General features: G+C 38.4%; 1 protein-coding gene across 1 annotated transcript in view; it reads left to right on the forward strand.

Annotated features, from left to right (window-relative positions):
- Positions 1-12,064, forward strand: part of ASZ1 (ankyrin repeat, SAM and basic leucine zipper domain containing 1) — a 68,104-nt gene that overhangs the window by 13,251 nt on the left and 42,789 nt on the right. The gene's annotated exons all lie outside the window — the stretch shown is intronic.

Below are 12,064 nucleotides of genomic sequence, written 5' to 3' on the forward strand. Positions count from 1 at the left end.
TCGCCTCCTTCTCCTCCTGCCTTCAATCATTCCCAGCATCAGAGTTAGCTCTGCGCATCAGGTAGCCACAGTATTGGAGCTTCAGCTTCAGCCTCAGTCCTTCCAATGAATAGTCATGGTTAATTTCCTTTAGGATTGACTGGTTTGATCTCCTTGCAGTTCAAGGGACTCTCAAGTCTTCCCTAGCACCACAGTTCAAAGGCATCAATTCTTTGGTGCTCAGCCGCCTTTATTGTCCAGCTCTCGTATCCATACATGACTACTAGAAAAACCATAACTTTAACCAATACAGACCTTTGTCAGGAAGTAATGTCTCTGCTTTTTAATATGCTATGTAGGTTTGTCATTGCTTTTCTTCCAAGGAGCAAGCAAGTTTTTAATTTAGTCACTGTTAACAGTGATTTTGGAGCCCAAGAAAATAAAGTCAGCTACTGTTTTCATTGTTTCCCTATCTATTTGCCATGAAGTGATGGGACCAGATGCCATGATCTTAGTTTTCTGAACGTTGAGTTTTAAGCCAGCTCTTTCACTCTCCTCTTTCACCTTCATCAAGAGGCTCTTTAATTCCTCTTTGCTTTCTGCCATAAGGGTGGTGTCATCTACATATCTGAGGTTATTGATATTTCTCCCAGCATTCTTGATTGCAGCTGGTGTTTCCTCCAGCCTGGCATTTCACATAATGTACTCTGCATATAAGTTAAATAAGCAGGGTGACAATATACAGCCTTGATGTACTCCTTTCCCAATTTGAAACCAGTCTGTTGTTCCATGTCCGGTTCTAACTGTTGCTTCTTGACCTGCATACAGATTTCTCAGGAGGTAGGTCAGGTGGTCTGGTATTCTCACTTCTATAAGAATCCTCCACAGTTTGTTGTGATCTACACAGTCAAAGGCTTTAGCGTATTCAATGAAGCAGAAGTAGATGTTTTTCTGGAATTCTCTAGCTTTTTCTATGATCCAACAGATGTTTGTAATTTGATCTCTGGTTCCTCTTTTCTAAATCCAGCTTGTATATTGGGAAGTTCTTCATTCACATACTATTGAAGCCTAGCTTGAAGGATTTTGAGTATTACTTTGCTAGCATGTGAAATGAGCTCAGTTGTACAGTAGTTTGAACATTCTTTGGCATTGCCCTTCTTTGGGACTGGAATGAAAACTGACCTTTTCTAGTCCTGTGACCATGGCAGAGTTTTCCAAATTTGCTGGCATTTTGAGTGGAGCACTTTCACAGCATCATCTTTTAGAATTTGAAATAGCTCAGCTGGAATTGTCACCTCCACTCGCTTTGTTCATAGTGATGTTTCCTATGGCCTGCATGACTTCACATTCCAGGATGTCTGGCTCTGGGTGAGTGATAACCACTCTACCATCATGGTTATCCAGGTCATTAAGATCTTTTTTGTATAGTTCTGTCTATTCTTATCACCTCTTCTTAATATCTTCTGCTTCTGTTAGGTCCTTAGTGTTTCTGTCCTTTATTTTGCCCATCTTTATATGGAATATTCCCTTTGTATCTCTAATTTTCTTGAAGAGATCTCTAGTCTTTCCCATGCTATTGTTTTCCTCTATTTCTTTGCATTGTTCACTTAAAAGGGTTTCTTATCTCTCCTTGGCTGTTGTCTGGAACTCTGCATTCAGATTGGTATATCTTTCCTTTTCTCCTTTGTTTTTTGCTTCTCTTCTTTTCTCAGCTAATTGTAAGGCCTCCTCAGACAACCATTTTGTCTTTTTGTATTTATTTTTCTTGGGGATGGTTTTGATCACTGTCTCCTGTACAGTGTCACGAACCTCTGTCCATAGTTCTTCAGGCACTCTGTCTATCATATCTAATCCCTTGAATCTGTTTGTCACTTCCACTGTATTATCATAAGGGATTTGATTTAGGTCATACCTGAATGGCCTTGTGGTTTTCCCTGCTTTCTTCAATTTAAGTCTAAATTTTGCAATAAGAAGTTCATGATCTGAGCCACAGTCAGCTCCCAGTCTTGTTTTTGCTGGCTGCATAGAGCTTCTCCATCTTCGGCTACAAGGAATATAATCATTCTGATTTCGGTATTGACAGCTGATGATGTCCACATGTACAGTTGTCTCTTGTGATATTGGAAGAGGGTGTTTGCTATGACCTGGGGGTTCTCTTGCTAAAACTCTGTTAGGCTTTTCCCTGCTTCATTTTGTACTCCAGGGCCAAACTTGCCTTGTTTCTCTAGGTATCTCTTGACATCCTGCTTTTGCATTCCAGATGATGAAAAGGACATCTTTTTGGTTTCTTTGGTGTTAATTCTAGAAGGTCCTGTAAGTCTTCATAGGACCATTCAACTTTAGCTCTTTCAGCATTAGTGGTTGGGGCATAGACTTGAATTACTGTGATGTTGAACGGTTTGCCTTGGAAATGAACCAGGATCATTCTGTTGTTTTTGAGCTTGCACCCATGTACTGCATTTTGAACTCTTTTGTTGACTGTGAGGGCTACTCCATTTCTTCTCAGGGATTCTTGCCCACAGGAGTAGATATAATGATCATCTGAATTAAATTTGCCTATTCCAGTCCATTTTAGTTCACTGATTAATAAAAGGTCGATATTCACTCTTGCCATCTCCTGTTTGACCATTTCCAGTTTATCTTGATTCATGGACCTAACATTCCAGGTTCCTATGTATTCTTTATAGCATCAGACTTGACTTTCACCATCAGACACATCCGCAGCTGAGCTTTGTTTCCACTTTGGCTCAGCCTCTTCATTCCTTCTGGAGCTATTTCTCTGCTCTTCTCCAGTAGCATATTAGACACCTTCCAACCTGGGGAGCTCATCTTTCAATGTCATATCTTTTTGCCTTTTCATACTGTTCACGGGGTTCTCAAGGCAAGAAGGCTGAAGTGGTTTGTCATTGCCTTCTCCAGTGGACCACATTTTGTCAGAACTGTCCACCATGACCCATCTGTCTTGGCTGGCCCTAAACAGCATGACTTATAGTTTCATTGAGTTGGACAAGGTTATGGTCCATGTGATCATTTGGTTAGATTTCTGTGGTTGTGGTTTTCATTCTGTCTGCCCTCTGATGGATGAGGATAAGAGGCTTCTGCAAGCTTCCTAATGGGAGGGACTGGCTGTGGGGAAAACTGGGTCTTGTTCTGGTGGGCAGAGCCATGCTCAGTAACTCTTTCATCTAGTTCTCTGCTGATGGGTGTAGGGCTGTATTCCTTCCCTGTAGTTGAGGCCAAACTATGGTAGGGGTAATGGCGATAATGGCAACATCCTTCAAGAGGACTTTTGCAAGCACGCCGGGCCTCCTCGGACTACTGTAGCCAGTATCCTGACCTTGTGGTAGGCCACTGTCAACCCGCACCTCTGCCAGAGACTCCCAAGCACACACAGACAAGTCTGGCTCAGTCTTCTGTTGGGGTTACTGCTCCTTTCTCCTGAGTCTTGTTGTGCACAAGATTTTGTTTGTGACCCCCAAGAGTCTTGTTTCCCCAGTCCTTTGGAAGTTCTGTAATCAAATCCTGCTGACCTCCAAAGTCAGATTCCCTGGGGATATTCAGTTCCTTTGATGGGAAAGGGACTTCCCAGGTTGGGAAGTCTGTTGTGGGGCCTAGAACTTTTGCAGCAGTGGGAGAACTTTGTTCTCCAGTTTGTGAGTTGCCTGCTTGGCAGCCATATAAGTGGGGTTAATGGCAATCTCCTCCAAGAGGCTATATGCCGTGCCTCCCAGGACTGCTGTTGCCAGAGCCTCTGTCCCCACGGCAGGCCACTACTGATTCACGTCTCCACAGAAGATCCTCAAACACTCAAAGGTAGGTCTGGCTCAGTCTCTTGTGGGGGTCACTGCTCCTTTTCCTCTGCCCTCGTGCACACAAGATTTTGCTTGTGCCCTCCAAGGGTCTCTGGTGGGTATGAGGTTTGATTTTAAATGCAGTTGCGTCCCTCTGGCCACCTCATTGTGGCTTCTCCTTTGCCCTTGGTTGTGGGATATCTTTTTTTGGTGGGTTCCAACATTAGCCTGTCCATAGTTGTTCAGCAGCTAGATGCAATTTTGGTGTTCTCGTAGAAGATGAGCACTCGTCTTATATATATTGATGTTATTTTAATATTAGCCACTTACCAAATTGCTTTCTTTCACCTACTTTCTGTCATTTTGCCTTAAACTTAATTAGAGGTCTTGCTGAATGGTACTGAGGAAATTCTGTAATAGTTTAAAGTGTTTTTATTGTGTGTAATTTACATAAGTGTGAAAAAATTCAGATTTTAAGTGTACAGTTGAATCAGTTCTGAAAAATTTGTGTTCATATAACTCACATCTCAACACAGAATATTTTTGTCATCCCAGAAAGTTTCTCATGCCCCTCCCCAGTGCTGCAGAACTTACTTCTATCACTATAAACTATTTTTTTGCTATTCTAAAATGTTACATTAAATATAATAAAACAGAATTTTTTCACTCAGGATAATGTTTTAAAGATTCATCCAAGTTGTGTGTGTCAAAAATTTGTTACTTTTTATTGCTGAGTAGTATTCCATTGTATAGAGATTCTGTACTAATAAGAGTATGACGAAGTCTTCTTGGCCTCACAAAATGGCTGACCCAGTCAGGCAGAAAGTTGATTCACTTGGAAATTGAAAGAAAATACAGAATAGTGTATTTAAAAGATCATGAAATTGTTAGAATGCTGCAATAGGCAGAATTGACAGCATATTATGGCTTGCTCTATGCTAAGGCCGCATGAGTGCTGACAACATAATGCATGATTCTGTATCCCCAGCAGCTCCTGGTATTCGGTCCAAGTACCTGTAGCCATCCCTTAGCTTCTCTTCCACAGTGTTCTTCATGTCACTCCTTTCTTGAACTCCCTCCAGATTCCTGTGTCTTTTCCTCAAAAGTTTCCATAAAGTTATTAAGTCCTACTTGTCCCCCTCCTTTTTTTAATTTAAAAATTGTGGTAAAACATTTATAACATGAAATTTGCTGTTTTAACCATTTTTTATGTGTACAGGTTAGTGTTTTTTTGACTAAACATTTGCCCGAGGCACCCAGCACTTGGAGACTTTTTGAGCAATGCCTGCTTTTCTGATTTGAGTTCTGAGTTAAGCTAAATAGAGACGAGGGTTTTATCAGTTCTTCAGATAGCTGTGACTATCTGCTTCTTTGTTCTACCTGCTGAATGCGTATTGGTGTTTGTTGTTTGATTTGGGTATGTGTGCTGCACATCAATATCACTAATTGCTCTTATATAATTTCCAACATTTATTTTACTTCCTTAGCTGTTCTGGTTCATTATTATGGTAAATATTTAATAATATTCAAATTTATTAGATAAATATTATTTAAAAGAGCAACTTTTATCTGCTTTGAAGTTTTATATTGTTCCCAAACTTTGTGTGTAGACTTTCAAATCAGCTAATACATTTGATTTCTAGGTGTCCATGTATTTTGGCAAAATTTTTGTAGTTTCTTCTAATGTTTCTCTGTTTCATCTTGAAAATGGCTAATGAAAAAATCATCAATTTAATGTGGTAGGTATCTATCATTAAGGCATCTCCATCTGCCATTTCACGCATTATTATGAAAAGCTTCTAAGTTTGGGGTTGGTACTGCAGTTCTGAAGAAGTCTCATCCATTGTCACTTTAGGTATTACCTGTGCCCTGTTCTTTTCTCTTTTGGGTCTCTGATTGTATATCTGTTAGACCTTTCTCACTGTATCCTCAATCCCTGTCTTTATTTTCCATCGTCTTGTTTCATTGTGCAACATTCTGGATAATAGCGTCCAGTCTGCCTTCTAGCTCACCAAATCTCATTTCACTTCCTTCTAATTTATTATTAAACTCCTCAATTCGGTTCATAATTTCAGTTGGTTTTTTTTTTAATTTCTAGAAATTCCATTTGATTCTTTTTAAAATTGACATGATTATAAGGAAGTTATAAAGTATTATAAAGAAATTTATGACTTTTTGTTCACTAAAAATATTTTCAAGCTTCAAATAAAACTTTAATATGGTCAACATATAGTCTAGATGTAACAATTACAGTATCTGAGATCTTTGTGTGTTTGTCTCTGTTTACAATAGTTTCTTATACTTCTCACTCATGACTAGGTGCTAGTCGTTAGATTTAAAACTTGTTGGAATAATATGAGGCCTCGGATGATCCATCAGAGAGGATTTTGTATATTTCTAAAGATGCCTGGAGTACTTATCATTCCAGGACTCATGTAATCTAAGTTCAGGAGTTGAAGCTCCCTGGAGTATTTTGGTGATGTAAGTTAAACCTAACCCTAAACACCTTGTTTATTTCTAGTTCACCCTGACCCTAAATATACTTAGAGGCATACTTTAATGTGTCTTGATTATGGTTTAATAAATTTCCAATTTTGTTTAGGCCCAGTGCTTTTAATTGTGTTCATCAGGAAGTTTGAAGCCGCCGAAGCCGCAGCGCAGTTTCCCATTGGGTTCTCAGTTCAGTTCAGTTCAGTTGCTCAGTCATGTCCAACTTTTTACAACCCCATGGACTACAGCACGCCAGGCCTCCCTGTCCATTACCAACTCCCAGAGTTTACTCAAACTCATGTCCATTGAGTCGGTGTTGCCATCCAACCATCTCATCCTCTGTCATCCCCTTCTCCTTCTGCCTCCAATCTTTCTCAGCATTAGGGTCTTTTCAGATGGTCAGCTCTTTGCATCAGGTGGCCAAAGTATTGGAGTTTCAGCTTCAACATCAGTCCTTCCAATGAATATTCAGGACTAATTTGTTTAGAATGGACTGGTTTGATTTCCTTGCAGTCCAAGGGACTCTCAAGAGTCTTCTCCAACACCACAGTTCAAAAGCATCAATTCTTTGGCGCTCAGCTTTCTTTATAGTCCAACTCTCACATCCATACATGACTACTGGAAAAACCAAAGCCTAGACTAGATGGACTTTTGTTGGCAAAGTAATGTCTCTGCTTTTTAATATGCTATCTAGGTTGGTCAAAACTTTTCTTCAAAGTAGTAAGCGTCTTTTACTTTCATGGCTGCAGTCACCATCTGCAGTGGTTTTGGAGCCCTGCAAATAAAGTCTGCCACTGTCCCCACTGTTTGCCCGTCTATTTGCCATGAAGTGATGGTACTGGATGCCATGATCTTTGTTTTGTGAATGTTGAGTTTTAAGCCAACTTTTTCACTCTCCTCTTTCACTTTCATCAAGAGGCTCTTTAGTTCTTCTTCACTTTCTGCCATAAGGGTGGTGTCATCTGCATATCTGAGGTTATTGATATTTCTCCCGGCAATCTTGATTCCAGCTTGTGCTTCTTCCAGCCCAGCGTTTCTCATGATGTACTCTGCATATAAATTAAATAAGTAGGGTGACAATATACAGCTTTGACATACTCCTTTCCCAATTTGGAACCAATATGTTGTTCCATGTCCAGTTCTAACTGTTGCTTCCTGACCTGCATACAGATTTCTCAAGAGCCAGGTCAGGTGGTCTGGTATTCCCATCTCTTTCAGAATTTTCCACAGTTTATTGTGATCCACACCGTCAAAGGCTTTGGCATAGTCAATAAAGCAGAAATACATGTTTTTCCTTAACTCTCTTGCTTTTTCAGTGATCCAGCAGATGTTGGCAATTTGATCTCTGGTTCCTCTGCCTTTTCTAAAACCAGCTTGAACATCAGGAAATTCACAGTTCATGTATTGTTGAATCCTGGCTTGGAGAATTTTGAGCATCACTTTACTAGCATGTGAGAGGAATGCAATTGTGTGGTAGTTTGAGCATTCTTTGGCATTGTCTTTCTTTGGGATTGGAATGAAAACTGACCTTTTCCAGTCCTGTGGCCACTGCTGAGTTTTCCAAATTTGCTAGCATATTGAGTGCAGCACTTTCACAGCATCATCTTATAGGATTTGAAATAGCTCATCTGGAATTCTATCACCTCCACTAGCTTTGTTCGAAGTGATGCTTCCTAAGGCCCACCTGACTTCACATTCCAGGATGCCTGGCTCTAGGTGAGTGATCACACCATCATGATTATCTAGGTTTTGAAGATCTCTTTTATATAGTTCTTCTGTATATTCTTGCCACCTCTTCTTAATATCTTCTGCTTCTGTTAGGTCCATACCATTTCTGGCCTTTATTGAGCCCATCTTTCATGAAATGTTCCCTTCAGTTCAGTCGCTCAGTCGTATCCAACTCTTTGTGACCCCATGGACCGCAGCACACCAGGCCTCTCTGTCATCACCAACTCCCGGAGCTTACCTAAACTCATGTCCTTTGAGTCAGTGATGCCATCCAACGATCTCACGCCATTGTCCCCTTTTCTTCCCACCTTCAATCTTTCCTAGCATCAGGGTCTTTTCCAGTGAGTCAGCTCTTCACATCAGGTGGCCAAAGTATTGGAATTTCAGCTTCAACATCAGTCCTTCCAATGAACACGCAGGACTGATCTCCTTTAGGATGGACTGGTTGGATCTCCTTGCAGTCCAAGGGACTCTCAAGAGTCTTCTCCAACACCACAGTTCAAAAGCATCAATTCTTCGCCACTCAGCTTTTTTCACAGTCCAACTCTCACATCCATACATGACCACAGGAAAAACCATAGTCTTGACTAGATGGACCTCTGTTGGCAATGTAATGTCTCTGCTTTTTAATATGCTCTCTAGGTTGGTCATAACTTTCCTTCCAGGAACAAGCGTCTTTTAATTTCAGGGCTACAATCACCATCTGCAGTGATTTTGGAGCCCCTAAAAACAAAGTTAGCCACTGTTTCCACTGTTTCCCCATCTATTTGCCATGAAGTGATGGGACCAGATACCATGATCTTAGTTTTCTGAATGTTGAGCTTTAAGCCAACTTTTTCAATCTCCTCTCTCACTTTCATCAAGAGGCTCTTTATTTCTTCTTCATTTTCTGCCATAAGGGTGGTGTCACCTGCATATGTTCCCTTGGTATCTCTAATTTTCTTGAAGAGATCTCTAGTCTTTCCCATTCTATTGTTTTCCTCTATTTCTTTGCACTCATCACTGATGAAGGCTTTCTTATCTCTCCTTGCTATTCTTCTGAACTCTGCATTCAAATTGGGATATCTTTCCTTTTCTCCTTTGCTTTTCACTTCTCTTCTTTTCACAGCAATTTGTAAGGCCTCCTCACACAGCCATTTTGCTTTTTTGCATTTCTTTTTCTTGGGAATGGTCTTGATTCCTGTCTTCTGTACAATGTCATGAACCTCTGTCCATAGTTCTTCAGGCACTCTGTCAAATCTAATCCCTTGAATCAATTTCTCACTTCCACTGTATAATTGTAAGGGATTTGATTTAAGTCATACCTGAATGGTTTAGTGGTTTTCCCTACTTTCTTCAATTTAAGTCTGAATTTGCCAATAAGGAGTTTATGATCTAAGCCACAGTCAGCTCCCAGTATTGTTTTTGCTGACTGTATAGAGCTTCCCCATCTTTGGCTACAAAGAATATAATCAGTCTGATTTTGATGTTGACCGTCTGGTGATATCCATGTGTAGAGTCTTCTCTTGTGTTGCTGGAAGAAGGTGTTTGCCAAGACCAGTGCTTATGAACTGGCAAATGTCCTCAAGGCAACAGCTAACTGTGAATGCTGAGTTTATGTACCTCTATGTTTTTGCCATATAGATTTTGGTTCAGTAGTTCTTTGATATTGTATTAGTTCTTCAGTCTTTAAGAAATTAAAAAAAAAAAATCTAGCTATGTTTAAAGCCTTTCAGTTTTGATCCCAATTTAGCTTGCAATTACTGGAAGCAGAAATCAGCATCTTCTTGATTTTTTAATTGACTTTTATTTATGTATCTTCCTTTATCAAATCTTGTTGAAAATAGTATTGATTTATTGTTTAATAATCAGCTAAATGTGAGTACATATAGATCTACCTTGATCTTTTATTAGTTTTTCTTGTTTTAAAAATTCATTTTATTTTCTATCCTGTAGGACTAATGGAAAAAAACCCCTGACAACTTGAAATCCATTTTTAAATTAATACAAATTATGTTTTATATTTTTCTTGGATCTTGCCACACAATCCTTAGTATACTATGTCTAGCAAATATGATAATTTAATACTGATTTATTTATTTGGGGTTTTATAATTTGTTTCTGGGTTAGGCTTGTTTATTTTGTTTTTAAATGAAACATTTATTCATTGTTTCCTGTGTAGCATGCTCTGTGTCATTTGCTCTTAAATTTGTTGTCTAATGTAATCCTTACTGCTCAGTGATAGATGGTATCCATCTTTTATATAGAACAGAAAGTTGGCAATCAAATGTTTGAGCCTTTGAGTGTAGCAGAGGTTTGGTAACGAAATTTACAAGTTTGATGTGAGTAGGATCCACCATTGGAATGTATTTATATTCCCCATCTTGTCTAGGTTGAGGATTTTTTCAGCACAACCAGTTTAAGCAACATGACTTTTCTAATTGTTGCAAAGCACATCTTAAACTGACTTGTATTTTGGGACATTTTTTCCTCTTTCCCTAAATTATTGTAGGTACTTGAATATTTTTACTTGAAAAGTCCACAGATTGCAAAGGAAAATACATGAACAGAAAATATTATCACTTTAATTCAGCAGCATAATCGCTTTTAGCTCTGAAAACACGATGTCCTGCAAGTAAATTAATTGGAACTTGGCAGCTGTGCTATAGTATGGACTTTATTATTCCTTATTTTTTTATTTCATGTCTATATTATGTCTATATTTTATGTCTTATTTCCTTGTTTTATGTCTATAATGCAGTAACAGATGATGTAAATTATCAAAGTTTTAAAGGTCTGTATTGGACACATAATGAAATTTTAAACACTTCAGTCTAACCTTAAATTTGCAATTGATATTTTTATTGTTTGAGTAATAATAAGCCTTTAAAAATGTATATATAATTAACATTTCTGTTTTTAGAAATTGTATTTTCCCCCTAGTTTGCTAAAACATTTTCTTTTATTATAAAAAAAAAAAGAAGATATATTTTCTTTACATTCAGGAGGCAACTTTTCTGGCAGAGGAGTTTATTATATTCACAGTGCTTAGTCATGAGATAAGGGTTTTGTAAAATGATGTGGCATTTTCATTTCAATAGATGTTTTATTACCATTGATAAGACTGCACACATGACCCAATGTTCAAGGTTTTGACGTAATCATTTGTGTGATTGTTAACTTGTTGAATGTTATTGCCGGTAGAGATAATACTCTGGGAAAAATGTTGCTTTCTTTATCACAATATAAATTTGGTTGTAAATGTCGCTGGAGCAGTTTGGTAGATTGAGGTGTAATTTTAGATTACAATATTAACTTGTTTTCCAGTTGTAAGTAATGATGTGACATATTTTTGCTCTGAAAGCATAGACTAGTCACAAAAATATTTTCAGAAAAAAATTTTAATAGCTTATTTAGAAAACATTACCAAAACTTGTTATTTTGTGATCTTTTTTCTTTTTTCTTTTTTTACAGATTGCCTGTTAACATTCTCTACTTATTTTTTTATTTACCTGTCTTTTCTTTATCTGCATTTAGGACCTGATTTTTGTTATCAGTTTCACATGCAAACAGTGACAAATATCTTAGTGTTCCTTGCATATAAAGGTGTAGGATTGATATTGCTATTCATATATGTGTAAATCTGCTTGGTCCGTTTGAAAGCACAGAATGGAGAGGATAAAGGTGAGGAAAGCTAGGTAATGAAAGCCCTTGACACTCATCTCAAGACACATGCACAGAAACCAAGACTAAAAAAAAAACTGGGACAGAAACCTTTCAAATTGTGACTTGACTTTGTTTTATTTATGTCTAGCACACATGGTAAATTGTGTGCTGGCTGCTAAAGCTCCCACCCATAAGAGACCCATGTCATTTCGTCTATTTAATTACGGTCACATAGTCACAAAAAGTCGGACACGACTGAGCGACTGAACTGAACTGAAAGAAGTTCAGTCTTATTGTGTTCACAAAAGAAAAGTCAGCAGTATTGAGTGGGCAGCCCTGATGACTTACCATGTTATTCTAAATGTATTTTCTTCATGGCTATAGTAATTGTATTTCCGATTTACTGTATGGTTAAAGCAATAGTTAATTTA

The sequence above is a fragment of the Budorcas taxicolor genome, chromosome 4 (genome assembly GCF_023091745.1).
Source record: "Budorcas taxicolor isolate Tak-1 chromosome 4, Takin1.1, whole genome shotgun sequence".
Lineage (NCBI taxonomy): Eukaryota > Metazoa > Chordata > Mammalia > Artiodactyla > Bovidae > Budorcas > Budorcas taxicolor.